Source organism: Lolium perenne, chromosome 5 (genome assembly GCF_019359855.2).
Source record: "Lolium perenne isolate Kyuss_39 chromosome 5, Kyuss_2.0, whole genome shotgun sequence".
NCBI classification, from domain to species: Eukaryota; Viridiplantae; Streptophyta; class Magnoliopsida; order Poales; family Poaceae; genus Lolium; species Lolium perenne.
In genome coordinates, this window is record NC_067248.2 from 90,485,184 (window position 1) to 90,501,821 (window position 16,638).

Genomic DNA, 16,638 nt, shown 5'->3' on the forward strand with positions numbered 1-16,638 from the left:
AACGAGATAGTGGGCCGGGCCAAAACACAGGTGGGTCCCACCATCCTATTAAAGGGCCGGCCCATTTGGTGTGTGGGGTCCACCATATAGAAAGTGGGCCGGCCCATTTGGTATGTGGGGTCCACCATCTAGAAAGTGGGCCGGCCCAACAAGATAGTGGGCCGGGTCAAAACACAGGTGGGTCCCACCTTCCTATTAAAGGGCCGGCCCATTTACCATGTGGGACCACCATAGAGCAAGTGGGCCGGCCCAATAAGCATGTGGAGCCAATTATCGTGTAAGGCCGGCCTACTAAAGAAGTGGGCCGGCCCAAAATGAAAGTGGGTCCCACACTATCGTAAGTGGGCCGGCCCAATCTGTTGTAGGGCCCTACTTGTTTGACTAGTCAACTTGCATTAAATTTCATGAGCCTAAAATCTGATTTCAATGATACACACAATTACATACACAAATAAAACAAATAGGAAAATTACAAGGCAATTAATGTGCCCAAATAAAAAAATTACATAGAATCATTGAGGACTTCTATTAGCATCATCAATAACAGGTTGACATTTGGCAATCGCCTTGATTGAATCTTGTGTACTCTTTGTCAACATATCAGCTACAGATCTTAAAGCAGCAATACCATGTCTTTTATAAAGTACGACCTTGAGATATTTCTTGTCGATGAAAGAAATGGTCTAGGTTGACGGCTATGAGAAGATGCATCGAGAAGAAAGATCAGAACTTTTTGTGGGCCTCACTGGTAATGAAGATTGCTTCATCACAACCGCATTACGATAATAATGCAAAAAGAGTTAAACGATGAACTATGCAAACATTTATTACGCAATGTAGATATAAGATAATAACAAGTTGCATAAATAAGACATGTATGGAACTTGTACTAAGCACAAACTTACATCATAATGTTGCACAGGGTCGCTACAGATCCTTTTTTGGCGACTATCTTCTAATGATGACTGCTTCATTAAAACAGCATTAAGTAACATTGTAAACATAGTTACAACAATTAACTATTCAAACATGTATTACGCAATGTAGAGATCGAGATAACGACATGTAGCGAGAAATAAGCACAAGATAAGATAAGATGCATGTACTAAGCACATACGGCTCACTTTGCAGGTCCTTCTCTTGCGTGCACTAGTCGTGGTCAACATGCCTGTCATTTTAGGTTCACCCATCAAGTGCAATGCTAATCCTCCTGCTCCCGTGTCCTTAATCTGTGTTTAGATATCACATTTAAGACCAAGTCAATTGGTTTCAAATAACAAAAAAGTTGAGCTGCCAAATGAATAAGCCAATAGTTACCAGATATCAAATTAAAACCAACTAGATGTTGCTTTGCATGAGATACGAATTTCGGACATTCAGATTTAGAGTAGGGTAATGCCAAGGTTTTACACATAAAGTAAAGCTGGCATTAAGAATGACCAAATGTCGAGTTCAAATCACCCTCGAAGTTTCTCCAAGACAAGCATATCAAATAGGCGAAAACATAGTAAAGCATGAATGGCATTGCTATGGCAGGGTTCCAAGTGTTAATCTCTTGCATAAGGAACAATGCATATAGGTTATAGATAATAACGGAAGTAAACTGCCAAAATTACCAACCACGAACTCAGATTCCAACCTTACCTAGCGTCCCCGCTGTTAATGTTGGATGTTCTAATAAGTGGTTCGCATGATCAATCCCAAGGAAAAATAACATTGACAAGTCAGTCTACGATAATACAAAGACCAGACATGCACGCAGCAATAACTATATAAGCTAAAGACGAGGTATAAGAGCAAGCAGATTGGAAATGCACATAGCATGATTATAAAAGCAGTGTGAGAATAGCAGACACGAGAAAACAGCTAGCGGTGAGCTAATGACGTGGTATAAGAACAAGCAGATTGGAAATGCCCATAGCACGACTATAAAAGCAGTGCGACAATAGCATGCGATACAAAAACGGTTGGCAGCAAATGAATGGGTACAAGGCTATAAATATGTGGATGCACACAGTGTCGATAGAATGAACGGGATGGTAGCGACCGGATAATGCTTTTGTATCTTGTACAACATTTAAACAAACTTCATGCGAAGCAACACATCAAGAAAGTTAACGGCATATGAGATCTGCAAATAACTACACAAAACATGGCTAAAGAAACACCGCGATCTAACGGGCCAGCGTACTAACCAAGCTGCGGCGGGGTGGACGGGGGCGGCAACTTGCATTCCAGCGGCGGCGAACGCGGGAGACGATGAATCGACCATGTTTCAGGAGCCGCGGGGGGTAGTGAAGCAGATCTGGTTGGCTGGCAAGGTATTCGGTGAAGTTGATACAGCCGCTGCGGCGAGGTAGTCGGTGGCGAGGTCGGTGGTGAAGCAGATCCGTCGGTGGCGAGGTCGGCGGTGAAGCAGATCCGTCGGTGGCGAGGTCGGCGGTGAAGCAGATCCGTCCGTGACGAGGGCGGCGGGGGAGCGGATCAGGTGGGTGGACAGCCAACACGATCAAGGCTACGCTGTGGAGGAGTATGCCGGCGGCGAAGCAGATCTAGTCCTGTAGAGAGTCAGAGCTTTGGCGTGTGAGAGTATTTTTGAGCTAATGGGGCGAATGGTTGGTGGGTGGGTGTGGGCCTGTGGGGAGGGTTCGGGATCTAGGCAAGATATTTCATTGTTACCGAATGAGCCCTCCATGGTCGGTGGGTTGTAGCTTCCGGACCAGGGTTAAAAGGGTAAAACTGGTCACGGGATTTTCGAATGGATGCGGCGGGATGATTTGGCGCGTGGCCGAAATTTTCAGTTTCAAGCTACAGTACGAGCAGAACGACAAAAATAATGTTCTTCCCCAGGGAGCTCTCATTTCTTCCTCTTCTCTTTCTCTCTCGAGTCTCTCCCACTCCCCCGGCTCCTCTCCCCCTTCTCTTCGGCGGCCTCGCCGGCCGGAGACGAGGCCGACTTCTCTCTGTATATTGTACACCCTCCGAACTAAATTAATTGATTCAACTTTCCTTAGACGTGTATGTATCTAGAGTAAAAACATGTGTGGATACATCCATATTTAGATAAGCAAAGTTGAGTCAGCTAATTTGGATCCGAGGGAGTTAGTGTTGTTGTAAGCTTAGATCCAGTGTTTCCCATGAGCAGAATGGCGCAATGGAGTCGGGGATCTCGTCATCGGCTTCAGATCTGGCCTATGGTGAATCTGGCGGATCTTGCCGGCCAAACCCCGATCTGGTGCCATCAATGTGATGGCGCTAACGGTGAGGCTTGCTTTGGTCAGTGCTTCAGATCTGGCCAATGGGGAAGTCAAGCTGCTAAAGTTCACAAGCTCGGGGCATACGACGGCGTCATCCGTCTTGCCCGTGCACATCTTGGACTTTCAGCGACCCTTCTCAGAGCCAATATGCCGTTGCTGAGGCCCTTCTTCTCCTTCGTCCTGGCGACTACCGGCGACACCGTCCCAAGTGGTGCGTCCCCGGCGACGGAGTTCTTTGGAAAGGATGCGGAGCGAGAGATCGATGTGCGGTTGAGAAGGACTCGATTGATTTTCTTCTATATGTTTTGGGGTCCTTTTTGTAAAGTTGCAGGTTCTATTAGTTATTGTCTAGTACTTTTGGTCCTCTATGTAATTTTTTGGACTAGTTTCCATTGGCACTGATAAACTTGAATTTTGACAAGTTCACGAGGAAAAAAATTCCTTTGCACATATGGCCTATCATGTATAAACATTCTTGAGATTTAAACTATATGTAATGTGCCATGCATTAACCCTAAACCATATATATGTAACTAACCCTAGCTGATCAAACCCTACTTAATTAAAACAAATAACCCTAAACTATACGCATGCACTTTATGCGCAAAGGCGCGGGTGCCTCTAATAATGTGTGTGCGCACTCGATCGATGATCCCTAAACCTTATACAACCCTGAAACCCTAATCCCTAATCCCTAAACCCTAAACACCCTAAACACTAAACCCTAGACCCTAAACCCTAACCCTAACCCTAAACCCTAATTAAACCCTATATATAGGCCAACGACACTTAATTGTGCATCAAGCAGGCCAGGGGTGCCTCGCGGTCCTCTAATTAAATTAAATGTGCCATGCATTAACCCTAAACCATATATATGTAACTAACCATAGCTAATCAACCCTACTTAATGAAAACACATAACCCTAAACTATACTAGCTATAACCCGATCTAATAAAAACATGCTCTATATATAGCAGCTAGCTAGCAAACCGTAGATTAACACCAATTAATATATACATGGCCTATATCGATCATGTTGTATAACATATCCCTGAGATTCATTAATTAATTATATAATTATCGTGATAAATTAATTAACTTTAATTTTGACAAGTTCTCTCGAATGAAAACACATTTGATTAAGTTGCCTCATAATATATATATATAATTAGTGTGCATGCACGGCCTACCATGCATTCGTGCATATATTTTAATGTATATTTGAACATATTCTTGGGGATTTCAATCTCTCTCTCTCGATCATCTATATATCGTTGGTGGCCAAAAAACACACATATATATATATGCATGCAATTTATGCGTAAAGGCGCGGGTGCCTCTAATAATGTGTGTGCGCACTCGATCGATGATCCCTAAACCTTAAACAACCCTAAAACCCCTAAATCCCTAATCCCTAAACCCTAAACACCCTAAACACTAAACCCTAAACCCTAGACCCTAAACGTACCCTAACCCTAACCCTAACCCTAACCCTAACCCTAAACCCTAGCTAATCCTAAACCCCAATTAAACCCTATGTATAGGCCAACGACACTTAATTGTGCATCGATCGAGCGGGTCATGGGTGCCTCGCGATCCTCTAATAAAATTAAATGTGCCATGCATTAACCATAAACCATATATATGTAACTAACCCTAGCTAATCAACCCTACTTAATTAAAACACATAACCCTAAACTATACTAGATATAACCCGATCTAATAAAAACATGCTCTATATATAGCAGCTAGCTAGCTAACCGTAGATTAACACCAATTAAAATATACATGGCCTATATCGATCATGTTGTATAACATATCCCTGAGATTCATTAATTAATTATATAATTATCGTGATAAATTAATTAACTTGAACTTTGACAAGTTCTCTCGAATGAAAACACATTTGATTAAGTTGCCTCATAATATATATATATAATTAGTGTGCATGCATGGCCTACAATGCATTCGTGCATATATTTTAATGTATATTTGAACATATTCTTGGGGATTTCAATCTCTCTCTCTCTCTCTCGATCATCTATATATCGTTGGTGGCCCAAAAAACACACATATATATGCATGCAATTTATGCGTAAAGGCGCGGGTGCCTCTAATAATATAATGTGTGTGCGCACTCGATCGATGATCCCTAAACCTTAAACAACCCTAAAACCTTAAAATCCCTAATCCCTAAACCCTAAACACCCTAAACACTAAACCCTAAACCCTAGACCCTAAACATACCCTAACCCTAACCCTAACCCTAACCCTAAACCCTAGCTAATCCTAAACCCCAATTAAACCCTCTGTATAGGCCAACGACACTTAATTGTGCATCGATCGAGCGGGTCATGGGTGCCTCGTGATCCTCTAATAAAATTAAATGTGCCGTGCATTAACCCTAAACCATATATATGTAACTAACCCTAGCTAATCAACCCTACTTAATTAAAACACATAACCCTAAACTATACTAGCTAGCTGCTATAACCCGATCTAATAAAAACATGCTCTATATATAGCAGCTAGCTAGCAAACCGTAGATTAACACCAATTAAAATATACATGGCCTATATCGATCATGTTGCATAACATATCCCTGAGATTCATTAATTAATTATATAATTATCGTGATAAATTAATTAACTTGAACTTTGACAAGTTCTCTCGAATGAAAACACATTTGATTAAGTTGCCTCATAATATATATATAATTAGTGTGCATGCATGGCCTACAATGCATTCGTGCATATATTTTAATGTATATTTGAACATATTCTTGGGGATTTCAATCGATCTCTCTCTCTCGATCATCTATATATCGTTGGTGGCCCAAAAAACACACATATATATGCATGCAATTTATGCGTAACGGCGCGGGTGCCTCTAATAATGTGTGTGCGCACTCGATCGATGATCCCTAAACCTTAAACAACCCTAAAACCTTAAATCCCTAATCCCTAAACCCTAAACACTAAACCCTAGACCCTAAACGTACCCTAACCCTAACCCTAAACCCTAGCTAATCCTAAACCCCAATTAAACCCTATGTATAGGCCAACGACACTTAATTGTGCATCGATCGAGTGGGTCATGGGTGCCTCGTGATCCTCTAATAAAATTAAATGTGCCATGCATTAACCCTAAACCATATATATGTAACTAACCCTAGCTAATCAACCCTACTTAATTAACACACATAACCCTAAACTATACTAGCTAGCTATAACCCGATCTAATAAAAACATGCTCTATATATAGCAGCTAGCTAGCTAGCAAACCGTAGATTAACACCAATTAAAATATACATGGCCTATATCGATCATGTTGTATAACATATCCCTGAGAATCATTAATTAATTATATAATTATCGTGATAAATTAATTAACTTGAACTTTGACAAGTTCTCTCGAATGAAAACACATTTGATTAAGTTGCCTCATAATATATATATAATTAGTGTGCATGCATGGCCTACAATGCATTCGTGCATATATTTTAATGTATATTTGAACATATTCTTGGGGATTTCAATCGATCTCTCTCTCTCTCTCGATCATCTATATATCGTTGGTGGCCCAAAAAACACACATATATACGCATGCACTTGATGCGTAAAGGCGCGGGTGCCTCTAATAATGTGTGTGCGCACTCGATCGATGATCCCTAAACCTTAAACAACCCTAAAACCCTAAATCCCTAATCCCTAATCCCTAAACCCTAAACACCCTAAACACTAAACCCTAAACCCTAGACCCTAAACACCGTAAACCCTAAACCATAAACCCTAAACCCTAAACCCTAAACCCTAAACCCAAAAACCCTAAACCCTAAACACTAAACCCTAAACCCTATAAACACCCTAAACACTAATTAAAACCTAAACCCTAGACCCTAAACACTAAACCCTAAACCCTAGACCCTAAACACCGTAAACACTAAACCCTAAACCCTAAACACCCTAAACACTAATTAAACCCTAAACCATAGACCCTAAACACTAGACCCTAAACCCTAGACCCTAAACACCCTAAACACTAAACCCTAGACCCTCTAAACACAGTAAACACTAAACCCTAAACCCTAGACCCTAGCTAAACACCCAAAACACTAAACCCTAAACCCAGCTAGCTAACCCTAAACCCTAATTAAACCCTATATATATAGGCCAACGACACTTAATTGTGCATCAAGCAGGCCAGGGGTGCCTCGCGGTCCTCTAGTTAAATTAAATGTGACATGCATTAACCCTAAACCATATATATATAACTAACCCCTAGCTAATCAAACCCTAGTTAATTAAAACACATAACCCTAAACTATACTAGCTATAACCCGATCTAATAAAAACATGCTCTATATATAGCATGCAGCTAGCTAGCAAAAACGGTAGATTAAAACCAATTAATATATACATGGCCTATATATCGATCATATGTTGTATAACATCTCCCTGAGATTCATTAATTAATTATATAATTATCGATGATAAATTAATTAACTTGAATTTTGACAAGTTCTCTCGAATGAAAACACATTTGATTAAGTTTCCTCATAATATATATATAATTATTGTGCATGCATGGCCTACACTGCATGCATTAATTCGTGCATATATTTTAATATATATTTGAACATATTCTTGGGGGATTTCAATCTCTCTCTCTCGATCATCTATATGTCGTTGGTGGCCAAAAAACACACACATATACGCATGCACTTTATGCGCAAAGGCGCGTGTGCCTCTAATAATGTGTGTGTGCGCACTCGATCGATGATCCCTAAACCTTAAACAACCCTAAAACCCTAATCCCTAATCCCCTAAACCCTAAACACCCTAAACACACTAAACCCTAGACCCTAAACACCCTAAACACGTACTAAACCCTAAACCCTAGACCCTAAACACCGTAAACCCTAAACCATAAACCCTAAACCCTAAACCCTAAACCCTAAACCCTAAACCCTAAAACCCTAAACCCTAAACCCTAAACCCTATAAACACCCTAAACACTAATTAAACCCTAAACCCTAGACCCTAAACACTAAACCCTAAACCCTAGACCCTAAACACCGTAAACACTAAACCCTAAACCCTAAACACCCTAAACACTAATTAAACCCTAAACCATAGACCCTAAACACTAGACCCTAAACCCTAGACCCTAAACACCCTAAACACTAAACCCTAGACCCTCTAAACACAGTAAACACTAAACCCTAAACCCTAGACCCTAGCTAAACACCCAAAACACTAAACCCTAAACCCAGCTAGCTAACCCTAAACCCTAATTAAACCCTATATATATAGGCCAACGACACTTAATTGTGCATCAAGCAGGCCAGGGGTGCCTCGCGGTCCTCTAGTTAAATTAAATGTGACATGCATTAACCCTAAACCATATATATATAACTAACCCCTAGCTAATCAAACCCTAGTTAATTAAAACACATAACCCTAAACTATACTAGCTATAACCCGATCTAATAAAAACATGCTCTATATATAGCATGCAGCTAGCTAGCAAAAATGGTAGATTAAAACCAATTAATATATACATGGCCTATATATCGATCATATGTTGTATAACATCTCCCTGAGATTCATTAATTAATTATATAATTATCGATGATAAATTAATTAACTTGAATTTTGACAAGTTCTCTCGAATGAAAACACATTTGATTAAGTTTCCTCATAATATATATATAATTAGTGTGCATGCATGGCCTACCATGCATGCATTAATTCGTGCATATATTTTAATATATATTTGAACATATTCTTGGGGGATTTCAATCTCTCTCTCTCGATCATCTATATGTCGTTGGTGGCCAAAAAACACACACATATACGCATGCACTTTATGCGCAAAGGCGCGTGTGCCTCTAATAATGTGTGTGTGCGCACTCGATCGATGATCCCTAAACCTTAAACCCTAAATAAACCCTAATCCCTAATCCCTAAACCCTAAACACCATAAACATTAAACCCTAAACCCTAACCTCCTAACCCTAAACCCTAAACCCTAATTAAACCCTATATATATAGGCCAATGACACTTAATTATGCATCAAGCGAGCCGGGGGTGCCTCGCGGTCCTCTAATTAAATTAAATGTGCCATGCATATATATGTGTTTAATTTGGGGATTTCAATCGCTCTCTCGTATGTAGCTCTCTCTACCTCTATCTCTCTCTCTCTCTCTCTCTCTCTCTCTCTCTCTCTCGTTGGTGGCCAACAACACACACATGCACTTTGTGCGCAAAGGCATGCGCCTCTAATAATGTGTGCGCAGTCGATCGATCTAGTTTTGATTAATCATAGCACACAAATAAAGAAGTTGTATTTGAATCCACACAACCTATTAAAACACATAACCCCTAACATGGCCTAATTAATTAACCCTTCTCGATCTCTACCTAATTAGTGGAAATTGCACAAAATCAAAAGGGGTCCCTCACTAATTATGCATATCTGCTAGATTGTGATAAACTTTTGCCACATATATATTTGGTGGATGCGTGCATCTTGGCATGTAAACAATTAGTGTTTGCAAATGGCGTTGTCAAAATTTATGTACAAATGATTTCTTTCCATCCAAAGTGCATAAAATGGGAGTTTTAATGAAGAAAGTACAAATAAAACAGCTCAACATGCTTCCACACCCCGATTTTCACACGAAGTAGAGCATATTTAAAGGATAATTCCAGAGTTTTACTATTTTTCAAGCAACTTTGCTAATTTTCCCCCACTCACATGACTTTATGTCGATTTAACGAAAATATGGCGAATTTAAACTACATGGGCGGGATAGTTTGAATTGTGCGCGCGGCAAAGGGAACCGCCTATTCCTCAACCTTGTGCACGGCAAATTACACACGCAACTCCATTAAACGCCACCTACCAACCTTAATTATCACCCCGGCGGCCCGGCCGCATGACCCCCCACCCACCCGTAGACAACTTATCCCCGTCCGTGCGAAGAGCTTCCCCTCCCCGTCCCGTCCGTGCGAAGAAGAAGCTTCTCCTCCCCGTCGTTCTTCTCGAGACGCACCGGCGGTCAAGTTGATCCACGGTAGGGCTGCTATCTCTAGCTCAATCATGTATCGGGCAAGACAGCCTAACGATTTATATTTTCTTGATGCTGCTAAAAAAATTCGTCAGTATGCTCGAACTAATTGGCACTTTATAGTTTTCCGCTCGATTTGTCATCGATCAATTTGTTCATTTGCGTGGGCATATAGAGTCAGTTCTGCACTCGATCCGTTAATTTGCTGAAATGCCATGGCAGAGTTTTGTACACGATCTGTTTGCTAAAATGTCGATGGGCATTTTTTGTTTTGTACTCGACATGATTGCTGAAATGCATAATCATGTAGTATAGTTTTGTACTCGATGGATATACATTTCCTACTTCGCCTTAAATTAATCACCAACCACTGTATCTCATAATTAAACAGATGGACAGAACTTGGAAACTGCATGGACACTTATGTTCCCCTTCATATATAAATGGTGTTCAACCCTTTATGGGGTTTATTAGAGCTCATGATGGTCACAACCTGGACGTGTATTGCCCGCGCTGCACATGTATGAATGGTGAGAAGAGGCCTCACCCTGTAGTGGCAGATCATTTACACATTTTTGGGATGGACCGCACATATGTTAGGCGGGTTTAGCATGGTGAACCATATAATGATCCTTTAGCGGGGAGAAGCGAGATCTTGCTCACACCTTGTATGTGTCTTTGGCATATGTAGTTAATTATTTATATTGATGCTGCCGCTGTTTCAATCAATAGTTTGCATTCTTTGTGCAAGGTTACGTACTCAAATTTAACTTGTTGCGTATGGATGGACGGGAAGGAGAGAAAAAGCGCTTGCTTCAGGAAACGGGTTTCAGCTCTGGGACATGTCTTTGTGCCAGATGAGAAGGTAAATATGTAAAACGGCATTTGTTCAGGTTGCATCCCTTAGATGTTTGTCTAATCGGTTGATGTACTAATTGCAGAAGCATAGAGTTAAAGAGGTCTCTCAGTTTGATGGGAGATTTGAAGATGAATCTCAGTTTGATGCACCTGTGGATGAGTGCGATGACGAGCCTTTCATAGACGAAGGTCCTGCACCTGAGATTATCCAGTCTACAGAAGGAGGCCGTGGACCGAGTACACAGCTTTGCGTTGAAGTGGATGCACGCCCGGAGATCATCACGGGCGTCCGGGTAGTCTCAAGACCACCCAGCCCTGATGCACCTGTGGATGGTACTGATGACGAGCCTCTCATAGACGAAGGTCCTGCACCTGAGATTATCCAGCCTACGAAGGAGGCCGTGGACCGAGTACACAGCTTTGCGTTGAAGAGGATGCACACCGGAGATCATCGGGCGTCCCGGTAGTCTCGGGACCACCCAGCCACGATGCAAAATGTTGAGCTACTTTATGATTCGTACTCTTATGTTCTGGTGCTGTAGTATGTTATGATTTGTACGCCTTTGGCGCTAGATTAAGCATTCAGTGGATGATCGCGTTGCAAAATTCGACACCCACACAATCAGTTCATCGTACAAGTAGTAGCACAATTACTTCTACAGCGATTCCTGCCAGCGCATTAGTTGGTAGCATGAAACACTTTCAGGTACTCCCCTCTGATTCATATTAATGGACTCAATTCTGTCTAGATATGGATGTATCTAGATGCATTTGTTAACTAGACTAACAAACTTGAGTCAGTTAATATGAATCCGTGTAAACCGCCCAAGTCCTCGAGCAGCTAGTTTATTGACTCTGGACTCCAAGCCTCTCGCGGCAAGCCATCGACGAAGCTTTGACCAGATCTTGGCCCGCAATTTTTTTGTGTGTGGCGAATAGCAAAGCTTTGACCAGTTCCTCTCGGGATACAGCACGCCGGTGAGCTTGCACGGTTGCCATGAGCACTTTCCGGCGGAACTTCCTCTTCAGCGCCCTCAAGCCGCTGCTGCGAGACAGCACGCGGTGCCTCGAGGTGGACGGAATTCTGGATCTCAGGGCGGGTGGTCCGCATCGTCCGGGAACGATCTCCAGCGGGTTAACGAGGACATGCATGGCGGCCAGGGGATTTGTTTTTTGTTTTTTTTTTTGGTTTGAGCTTGGGATTTGGGGGTTTTTCGGATAGGGGAGGAGGAACCGAGGAAGAGGAAGGAACAACCGCGTTCTTGGCGCGTGGCGGTGTGCTTGAATTTAGAATTTTTTTGAAAAGTTTCATTTCCCGCTTCAATTCGGGGTTTCTTGACGCGCCAATGCGTCCCGCCGGGCAGCTTCAAGTAAATTTGGGGTGCCACACTATGGGCCCTAGTTTCAGTGAGACATGTAATGACTAGTCACATCAGTAAGTTCACTGTGTAATAAAATATGTTACCCCTCCCCTTTATGTAGCACCCCTTCTCTCCCGATCGAGTGCCGATTGCCGACGGATGCAAGCCGCTAGCTCGATCCCCTCCTTTCGCCTCCACCGTCCAGGCATCCAGCTTGGAGGGGCAAGCTGCATCTAGCCCAAGCGGATTAGGTAGGACTAGTAATGTTCTCTCCTTTCTCGAGATCGGTTCATTTTCCCTCGCCTCGATAGCTTGCGCATATCTTACCTATTCTGGGCAAAGGGGTGTCTTTCTGGTCACCCTCGAGCTGGGAGTGATTGATGGGGGTGGGGGGCGGGGGCTACCTTTGCTTGGATTGGGGTGTTCTTCCTTTATTTATCGACATTTGCAACCTTTGTAGTTTCTGCTGATCCTCACTGTATCTTTTGTCAGCTTGTACAGGAAAGGCAAGACCTCGGCGGTGGGGGCAATGGAGCGTAAGGCCACCACGCATGTGGGCAGTTGGCTGAGCCTGAGCTGCGTCCCCGACCCATGGCAGGTACTCCGTTTGCTTATCCACTCTTTACCTTTTAAGTGTCTCTCTGGTCTCTGCATCCTCAATCTGTTCCTGTTCTGGAATATGCTTAAAGTAGCACATGTCTTCAGCTGTTTGTGCGTAAAGCCTCTGTGACACCATGCTCTATATTCTCTGTATCAGGTTGGTACCTCCAGGTTCCGTGCTGAGGCTATGGGGAACGAGAATAGCGCCCCTGCTGCAGGAGCATGGCCCGATCTGCAGCACAAGAAGCGAAATGCCAGCCGAGCTGGGCAGGGACCGCCCAGGGTAATTTTTTTAACCAACTTACCATGATGTAGTCTGAATCTGATACTCCCTCAGATCCAAATTAATTGACTCAACTATCTGTAGATACGGATGTATCTAGATGTGTTTTAGCTCTAGATACTACTGCCTCCATCCCAAAGCTTTGGGCTTATATTATTTTTAGAAAGTCAAACTATACCATGTTTGACTAAGCTTTTACCAAAAATCAGTAACATGCAAAATACAAAATTAATATCATTAAATAGATAATAAAATATATTTTCCTACGGTATCTACACAGTATTATATTTGTTGATAGAATGTTCTAAAATTTTGGTCAAACTTTGCTTGTTTTGATTTCTCAAAAATAAATAAGGCTTAAGCTTTTGGATGGTGGTAGTACATTCATATCTAGACAAAGCTGAGTTAACTAGTTTTTTTTGTCTGTCCATAGCTAGTGTTCACGCTGCAAAAGGCTAAGAGCATCCACTATATGCATCAGTCTATCTCATACAGTAATTCAATATCAACTGTGAGGTCTGCCTTTTGTTTTGCTATTCATATGCAGACTGAAACTTTAGGGCCTTTACTCAAAAGGAAGATCAAAACTGCGGCTGATCAGGCTGCCAGTATGTTGATGCCGCCCCCATCTTCTAAATGCCTCTACAAGCACAAGGCCACGCACCAGCTGGGTGGTGATCTTTTAATGAATATGGTATATTTTCTTAATCCACAAAACATGCCTTGATTTTTCTCTGTTTATTGTCGGTTTTTCTATGCTTGCCAAAAGTTTACAACAACAACAACAACAACCAAGCCTTTCAGTCCCAAACAAGTTGGGGTAGGCTAGAGTTGAAACCCATAAGATCTCGAAGCCAAAAGTTTAGAAACACCAAATTCGTTTGCTTACAATCATCATACAGTAATGTTCATCTACTCCAGTTCCCCTAACCCAACATAAAATGATGTTAATTTCGATTTTTAGATTAAAAGAGCACCATTAGGCGCTGTTAATTACGACTTTGAGATTAAAATGTCATTTGCAATTGTTAATTACAATTTTGAGACAATTGGTTAGTTTAACCTCGATCTCTTCTGCTCTCCATTTTTCCCAACCGAACAAAAATGTAACCATTCCATTCCTCTGAAATGGAACCATTCCATTCCATTCCACGCTGTTTCAGAACCGAACACACCCTTGCATTGTTGTGAACTGTTGTCCATACACGGCCATACCCTTCCACTTACATCTAGCACTATATGCATCAGTCTGTCTCAGAGTCATTCAATATCACTGCTGAGATCTGTTCCCATTCTTATGCGAGGCTGAAACTTTGCGCCTTTACTCAAGTGGATGCAAAATGGGGCTAATGAGGCTGCTGTGAGGACGATGGTGCCGGCACCATCTTCCGAAAACCTCTACAAGCACGAGGCCATGGGCCAGCTGGGTGGTGACCTTTTAATGAATCTGGTATATTTTCTTAATCCACATACATGATTTCATTATTATCTGTTTAATTACTGTTGGCTTTGTCTAATGCTTACCAAAAGTTCAGAAACACTGCGTTTGCTTACAATCATCATACACTAATTTTTCACTTTTCAGTCTGTCTCATCCAGTATATAAACTGTTGATTTCCATTGGCTTCTTTTGTAATCATTTGCATTGTTGTCAACTGTTCTCTATGCACAACCCTATTCTTCCACTTACACCCCGCACTATTTGCATCAGTCTATCTCATAGATTTATTAAATATCAATGATGAGTTCTGTTGCTATTCATATGCAGGATGAAACTTCTGTTCCTCTACTCAAATGGATAAAAAATGATCCTGATGAGGCTGCTGTGAAGACGATGGTGCTGCCACCATCTTCTGAAAACCTCCTCAAGCACAAGGCCACGGGCCAGCTGGGTGGTACCCTTTTCAGTAAGCAGGTATATTTTCTTAATCCTCATACATGATTTGATTTTTGTCTGTTTATTGCCGGCTTTGTCTAATGCTTACCAATAGTTCAGAAACACACACACCTATTCTTCCACTTACATCCAGCACTATATGCATCAGTGTCTCATAGATTCATTTTATATATCACTGCTGATGTCTGTTGCTCTTCAATTTTTATATGCAGACTGAAACTGCTAAGCCTTCATTGGTCAAAAGGATTGCAAGCTCGCTGCGATGAGGCATCTGCAGAGGCTGCCACCAAGTTACTGTCAGCCCCACCTTCTGGATGCTTATATAAGCTCAAGTCCAAGGATCAGCCGGGCCGTAACCATCCAAGGGTTCGGGTATATTTTCTTAAGCCACATATACATGCCATGATTTATGTCTGATATTATCACTGGCTCTGTCTAATGCTTTTTGGAATTCGGAAACACCAAATTAGCATGCTTATATTCATCATACACTAATTTTTCACTGTTCAGTTTGTAACATAGTGTTATGCACTTGCTTGTCAACATTTGCATTGCTCTGAACTATGCACTTTACACAACCTAATTCTTCCACTTACGTTCAGCGCTACGCACCAGTAGTACCTCCCATGTTTCCTTCACCATCCCGATGCCGAGCTTGCGGGAATATGGCGGGCCCATGTACATACCCCGCATATAACACCTCCTATGGCTCTATCTACCTTTCTAGTAGCTCCTTCACAGAGTTACAGGTATGTATTCTCCGTGGTTTAGCATGAATTGGCATATAGTAAAGTCTTGTTTTTAGTCTTCCTGCTTCTTACATTTGTATCAATTTTCACATGCAGACTGTACCTTGTGAACTTCGTCCAATGATTAACCAGATGTGTCCGCATGAAGGATCTTTCACTATGCATGGCAATGGCAAATTGATGAACACCTACACGGTCTATGAGGTGTATGTCTACAAGACGCAGGCCATCACATATTTGTATGGACATGATTGGAGAAAGTTTGCTTTTGACTACGGTGCGAAGAAGGGCGACGAGCCGAGGATCGAAACTCAAACGGGCAGATATACGTAATCGCTTACGAGTTGGAGACACTTCCAAATATATAATATGTAACTTTTTTCTACTCATATCTTTTGATAACTGCATTACGAGCAGTTGTTCTAAACCATTCCCTCTGTTCTAGCTTGCTGGGTTTAACATGATCAAAGCTGCAGATCCCCTGACGGAACAGGAGCGGATGTCACAAAGGGCAACCACACCAGCACCGGCACCGGCTTCCCACTCTCCTGCATCA